This window comes from Spinacia oleracea, chromosome 6, assembly GCF_020520425.1.
Source record: "Spinacia oleracea cultivar Varoflay chromosome 6, BTI_SOV_V1, whole genome shotgun sequence".
Classification (NCBI taxonomy): domain Eukaryota; kingdom Viridiplantae; phylum Streptophyta; class Magnoliopsida; order Caryophyllales; family Amaranthaceae; genus Spinacia; species Spinacia oleracea.
In genome coordinates this window covers 137899918-137907345 of record NC_079492.1, presented here as the reverse complement: position 1 = coordinate 137907345, position 7428 = coordinate 137899918, and the positions used below count along the sequence as shown (strand labels likewise).

The window sequence follows — 7428 nt, the reverse complement described above, 5'->3', positions numbered from 1 at the left end:
ATCTACATTGCCCATCATCAAATACCAAGAATCAAAATAATTTTCGTTCAAGGGGCACAGGGAAGCATGATATTGTATTCATCGGAACGTATTTTTGTATTTTTTTTCTTTTTTCAAAGCAATAAACTACTCTAGAAAACATTAAACACACCAAAATAAACACACAAAAATAAGTAAATGCAAAAATAAAAGGAAAAAAACATACCTAATATGTACAAGTGAGTGAAACACCCCCCAAGCTAAATCAGACAATGTCCTCATTGGCTCAAGGGGTATCATGAGGAAAGTGAGCAACCCGTAGCTTATTTGTCGCTGATTCGCAAATCGCCCGATCGGGCAGCAGATCGCCCGATCGGGCAGCAGATCGCCCGATCGGGCAGCAGATTGCCCGATAGGCGAATTTCGAACCTTTTCGTTGAATCTGTGCGCGCCCGGTCGGGCGCACCTCGCCCGATCCGGATCGGGCGAAATGCAATGCCTTGTTTTATTGACTTTTCTCAGCCCAGAATCCTTCCTTGACCTTTCTACGACGTCATCATCAATCGCCCGATCGGGCAGAATTTAGCCCGATCGGGCATTTCACTCGCCTTTTGTGTCGATCGGGCCACTTTCGCCCGGTCGGGCGATTTCCCAAATTTTTCATTGTATCGACACGCGCCCGATCGGGCGCTCTTCGCCCGATCCGGGTCGGGCGAAATGCAAGCTGCTCCGTTTGGCTTTGATTCAACTTTTTCGAGCTTGGGGCCTTAGACCTGCATAACATTAAACACCAAAACCGTAAAGTACACTCATCTCGCCTCTCCAATACCAAGGACTACACTGAATCACACACTTGATCAAAAATTATACTAAAACACACAAAACGAAAGCATAAAGTACACTACGGAAAGCAATAAATGAATAGTTAAGTACTCATCCCCTATTAGATTGGTGTAATGTCCCTATTACACAATCTCAGTTTATGCACAGACAAAGAAATGAAGGGGATGAGAGCCACGACAACTCATCGAATGGGGGCACCAAAGATGGTTCCATCTGGTGTCAAATCAATTGCCTTGGATGAGCTATGTGGCGCGGGGGGTGACAGACCACGACCCCGATCATGAATGCGATGCCCACCGTTCACCGAACTTTCGGGTCTCTGCATCATCAAATCGTGCTTCCCTTCGAACCCATGCCGAAGAGTTCATACTCCGATTACCTCCACCCGCAAAACAATTTGAAACATGCTCTTTTTCCGAAGGATTGTTGGAGTTAGTATGAGTCAATTTAGTATTAAAATAATCATTAGAAACATTGACTCCAAAACATGACTCCTCTACCATAGGGCTCTTAGCAACATGGGTTAAATTGAAAGTAACCTTGTCACCCCCCACATTTAAGGTCAGCTTGCCATTCTTGACATCTATGATTGCCCCCGCAGTGTGTAGGAAAGGTCGACCTAAAATAATAGGGATCTGCCTGTCCTCTTCCATGTCCAACACAACAAAATCAACAGGGATAAAAAATTTACCTACTCTAACAGGCACATCTTCTAGAACACCTAGGGGGTATTTTACAGATCGATCGGTCATTTGCAGAGTTATGTTGGTAACTTTTAAATCACCCATGTTCAATTTAGTACAGACAGACAAGGGCATGACACTAACACTGGCACCTAAATCACATAAGGCTTTGTCAATAAAAAGGTTGCCAATATTACACGGGATAGAGAAACTCCCGGGGTCCTTCAACTTGGGTGGAGACTTATTTTGTAGTAAGGCACTGCACTCTTCAGTAAATGCAACAGTCTCCACCTCACTAAATGCTCTCTTCCTAATCAAGATGTCTTTCATGTATTTAGCATATGCAGGTACTTGAGTAATTAATTCAGTGAAAGGGACCGTTACCTGCAGATTCTTTACCACTTCTAAGAACTTACCAAACTGCTTGTCTAGCTTGTTCTTTAGCTGACGATGAGGGAAGGGAAGTTTGATAGGTGGAGCTTGTATATCAACTTTCTTCTCAACCCTTGTGTCAACTTCCTTCTCTTTGACCACCTTCTCATTTTCTCTTGGCACAGCACCACTTACAGATACTTCAACCCCTTCCTCTATAGTCATAGGTGGCCCATCATACTCATATCCACTCCGCAAAGTGACAGCATTTACAGACTCTCTGGTCACAGACTGTGAAGGGAGTTGACCCTTGGGTCTCTCTGCGAGAGTAGTAGCCATTTGTGCCAACTGTTTATCCATGATCTTGTTATGAGCAGTGAGGGCATCAATTTTGGCATCCTTTTCGCTCAGAGACTTCTGCAATTCTAACATCATATTCCGCATCTCAACAAGCATGGGATCAGGCTGTGTGGGTTGAGGCTGTGGAGGAAAGCCAGGTGGTCCACTAGGCTGCGGGTTGTAGTTACTTCGCGGTTGGTAGGGCTGTTGTGGTGGTGGTTGGTAAGGTTGTTGTGGTGGTGGAGGGTGTTGAATCTGGTGGGGGTTCTGAACATTAGTACTCCTATATGATAATAGGGGGTTGTTTTTATACCTCTCATTGTATGAGTTGGAGTACGGATTATTCTGCTTGTAGGCCTGGAATGCATTACATTGTTCAATAGAGCTCCTACATTCCGGTGCATAATGACCTTGCATCCCACAACTATTACAGACATTGGCCAACTGAGCACTCATTGCGGCGACACTAGCTTGTTGGGTGGCTTAGGAAGTTGCATTTTGCATATTATCCAGCTTGTGATGTAGGGCAGTTAGCTGAGCAGTAAGCTGTTCAATAGAGTTCATCTCATGCTTAACACCACGATCGGCAAAACCTCTAGGATTCCCATATTGGGCACTATGGATGGCTATCTCCTCAATCACCTCTAAAGCTCTAGGCACCTCCAGTTGCATAAATCTCCCACTGGCAGCTGAATCCAAAAGACACCTAGACTCATTACCCAGACCATTATAGAACTGCTGAACCAGGAACCAGTCCTCCAAACCATGGTGTGGGCACTCTCTTTGCAAGTCCTTGAATCTTTCCCAAACCTCAAACAAACTCTCATCTGCTTGTTGAGAGATACCTAATATCTGTCCCCTTAGGCGAGCTGTCTTCTCAGGTGGGAAATATTTAACATAGAATGCAAGGGCCAAAGAATTCCAATCGGTGATTTTCATAGTTGTGCGGTTGAGACTATTAATCCATAGCTTTGCCTTCCCACTCAATGAAAATGGAAAGAGTATCTCCATAGTCTGCTCCGGTGTTAAATTCTTCTGCTTAATGGTGGCACAATACTGAATGAAAGACTGAATATGGAGCTTAGGATCTTCACCCTTTTCCCCACCGAATTGGTGTCTCTCGATCATGTTTATCAGCTGGGGTTCGATCTTGAAATTCTCGACCGCAATGGAAGGCATGATTGCCTTGGGGAGCATAGACAGACTTGGTTTAGAGTAGTCTGTAAGCCTTGGCACAAGTGGGGGTGGCGGTGGCGGTGCTTGGTCACCCATCTCTGAATTTGTATGGAATAGATTGCTAATCAGATAGTCGGATTCAGAGTCAGAATAGTCTCTCAACTGTTTAACGAATCTACGCCGTCTACGAAATGTCCGTTCAGGTTCAGGATCGAACGAAGTCAGATCGCTGGTATGGACAGTCCTGGGCATAAACAAGCAAAAACTAAAAAACAGTCGTGAGATCCGGTCTCAAGGAACGAGAGTCCCTTGAGAAGTAACAAACAATAATCTAGAATAACAATTAATAACAGAAAATAAAACTGTTTCCCCGGCAACGGCGCCAAAATTTGACAGGTTAAATCGTACTCCTATCAAAGATAAACCTAACATTCACCAACTAAAAATATAGCAAGGGAAGCAGGGATCGTATCCACAGAGAAACAGGCGTTCTTTCTACTATTAAATTACTAATCTAGACTACTGGTAACAAGAGTTTGGATTGGGTTGTGTATTAAACTAAAGCAAATAATCAAATCGGAAAATAACAATATTAAAGGAATCTAGGGCAGCGGTTCACCATAAATGCAGACTGGGATTGGACAACGAACAATGACAATCAATTAACAATCATAACTAGGAAAACATGCATCTCTCGAATCTTATGAATTCCTTAGGATAGAACAACTAGCGGGCTCTCGCTACGTACTAGAAATAATTCCTATCTAATAGCCACAGACCAAAAACATCAGATTTATACCTCTCGGCGCATAATCCAAGGTTAATCAAACTCAAATCAAAATAGTCCGGCCGAACAGAATTGACGAGCAATAATAATAAGCTATAGAAATTATAATCAATCAATCAATAATCAAGTCCACATATAATCCCAATCATGCATTCATGGATCCCCTAAACCCTAGAAATTAAACTACTCACTCGTGATAATAAATAACAAAGCAATTAGCATAATGGAAAACATGATTAAAGCAACAAAATAAATTAAGGTAGGAAAATAATACCGAATTGAAGAACAAATAAAATAATAAAGCTTGGATCTTTACTTGAAATTAAAAACTAAGTATTTGAATAATTGGAGAGAAAACTAGAAATAAACTAAGTATTGAAAACTAGAATAATAGATGTCACTAAAAATATAAGGGGCTAGTGTTTATAGTTTTCCCAAAATAGAGCCCAAAATCGGAAATAAAAACTCGCGAAATACGCTGGAGGTTGGCGTCGCCCGATCGGGCGACGCTTCGCCCGATCGGGCGATGTGCTCGATAGTCGGCCCAATCGGGCGAAATTTCGCCCGATTAGGCGGTTGCAAAATGCCCAGAACAGCGCCCAGAATGACCGCCCGAACCGGATCGGGCGACGCCCGCCCGATCGGGCGCGTGTCGAAACTGCACGATCCTCAATCTTCAAAACACCATATCTCCTTCGTTATTCGTCGGAATTAGGCGAGTGATCACTTGTTGGAAAGCTATTGAAGTCTAGAATCCAACCCAATTGGAATTACTTCATTTGGAATTGTATAACTTGAGTTATGATTAAAATAGTGGACTATAGTCAATTTTCTACTTCTTTCGTTATTCGCTTTGCTTCAAAACTTTTCCAACTTAATGTTTGTGCTCTCACAAGTACATAATCTCTTGTATTGATTCAAATGAGTAGGAAATGCACAAAATATGCTAATTCCTACAATGATGAACCTGAAACTACAAACACACTACAAGGAGCACATTAGTACTAAAAATCGCTCCGAAGAGCTCATTTGAGATCAAAAAGTACTAAGGGACGGGGATAAAAACACTATAAAATATGAGCATATCAGTTAACCATTGACAAAGACGAGCTAAAGAGCATCGTGTTTTGAAATGGCAACATGGATTGGAGACCGTGGGTTGTTGCGTGGGAAATTAAAATACTAATTTCCATGTTCTAAGATACAGATGGAAAGTCTTCCATATATCTATGAACTGTTTGGATAAGCGAGTCCAAACAAAGCATCACTAGACACCTATACAGTTGAAGTAAAAGCACTTATTGCCGAAGAAGCGATAAAACAGGGTTGTTTACGTTAAAGAGTTCTTCACTGAACTTGGGTGGATCACACGTCTGCTAACTTGATGGTCCTTCATTGCAAAATGCGTAGAACCACTCTTGTAGTAAGAAAGACTAGATCACATAATAAACAAACTCAAAAGATCTTATCATCTTATCTCGAAAAACATTCGATGAAAGGGATATTAAGATTGGCAAAGCATGATAACTAAACCTATGCAACAAGTGAGAAGCAACACTCACATTGTCGCACTGGAAATCAAGCATAGCTTTGAAATTCCATGAAATGTTTTAAAGATGGGTTTGAGGCCCATGGTTGTAAAACATTGGGGCTGAACATTTATCATATATGAAATGTATTTTCATATTCCATTTAATCTTGGTTTAGTATTAAATGATGAGTCCCTTCAATTTGACGAAACATTCAAGATAGACTGCCAGGACCAGTCCCGTGACTAAGAAATGTCTATCAAGTGAACTTGAATGTCAAAAGTTGAAAATGGTCCCTGGTCGGAGCTTTCTATAAAGATGGACGCATAGAAAACGTTAGACGACTAGAATGCAAGATGACTAGTAGTTCTGTTTCTTGAACTATGTGGACATGGCAATGTCGTAATCATTTGCATAGATACTTCCTTTGGGAAGACTAGTATCGGACAGACCTATGAAACTTTACTGTAAGAGATGAAAATCTGTCATAAGTAAATTTCATTAAAATTATTAGACACTAAATCCTCAATACCTGAGTGATTTGAGATTACTTGTTTGAGAACTGCTTACTTTGACGTTGACCAACTGTCGCACCGTAAAAGGAGGCTATAAAGGCAACGCTCAGGTAATCACCTATCAAACAAAGTCTAATCTCAAGATCGCAAGATTGGGATTGTATAATGCCCTTGGTCCAAGTATGCATATAATATTAAGTCTAATAAATGCGGTTCAGTATTAATTAACAAGTTAGTAATTCAGTGAGATCAAGTGAGCTGAATGCCTAGCTAGAGGCCGCTTCAGTTCAAGTGGAATTAATGATATTAATCCACAGCTTACTCTTGACTGAACCCGTAGGGTCACACAAATAGTACGTAAACGGATCAAGTATTTAATGGCATTAAATACTCCATCTATGGATATTCGGAATCGACGGATCTTGGTTTCAGTGGGAGCTGAGATCGTCACAAGCAAGAAATGAATACTCCGGAAACGATGATATTACCGGAAACGGAAATATGGATCGTATCGGAAATATAAATATTATCCAAGTCGTAAATGTTGCCGGAAACGGAAACATGGGACGTATCGGAAAATATTAAATGGAAATGGAAATATTGCCGGAATCGGAAATATTGCCGGAAACGGAAATATTGTCAGCATCGGAAATATTATCGGAATCGGAAAATAATTCCGGAAACGGAAATATTAAATATTTGTTCGAAACGGAAATTAATTCCGGAATCGGAAATATTAAATATTGTTCGTATCGGAAATAAATTCCGGAATCGGGAATTTAATCAGAAGCGTATCGTAAGAATTAGCATCGGACGAGGCCTGCCAGACGAAGGCCCAACACGAAGGCGGGCCATCGCCCAGCAAGCCAGCGCGCCACAACGCACCAGCCAAGGCTGCGCCAGGCCCACCGCAAGGCAGGCCCAGCGCGCGCCAAGGCTGCGGCAGCGTGTGGGCCTCGTGGCAATGGGCTGCGAGTGCTCGCCAGCTGCGCGCGCGCGCATGGCGCCCCTCGTGGGCTGCTGTGCGTGCGTGTGTGTGTTTGTGTTCATATACGAATCCTAAAGCTATCAGGATTCGATATATGATTAAATTCCTAATCCTAAAAGGATAAATTAATTAAATAAGAGTTCTACTAGGATTCTAGTTTAATTAATTCGTATCCTAGTAGGATTCCAGTTCCTTTTCCATACCTCTATAAATAGGT

General features: G+C 41.9%; 1 non-coding gene across 1 annotated transcript; it reads left to right on the top strand.

Annotated features, from left to right (window-relative positions):
• Window positions 1–2976: 2976 nt before the first annotated feature.
• LOC130464553 (small nucleolar RNA R71) lies at window positions 2977–3083 on the top strand. The gene has a single exon (XR_008924951.1). It is a non-coding gene; the product is annotated as a small nucleolar RNA R71 (small nucleolar RNA).
• The last annotated feature ends 4345 nt before the right edge of the window (window positions 3084–7428 follow it).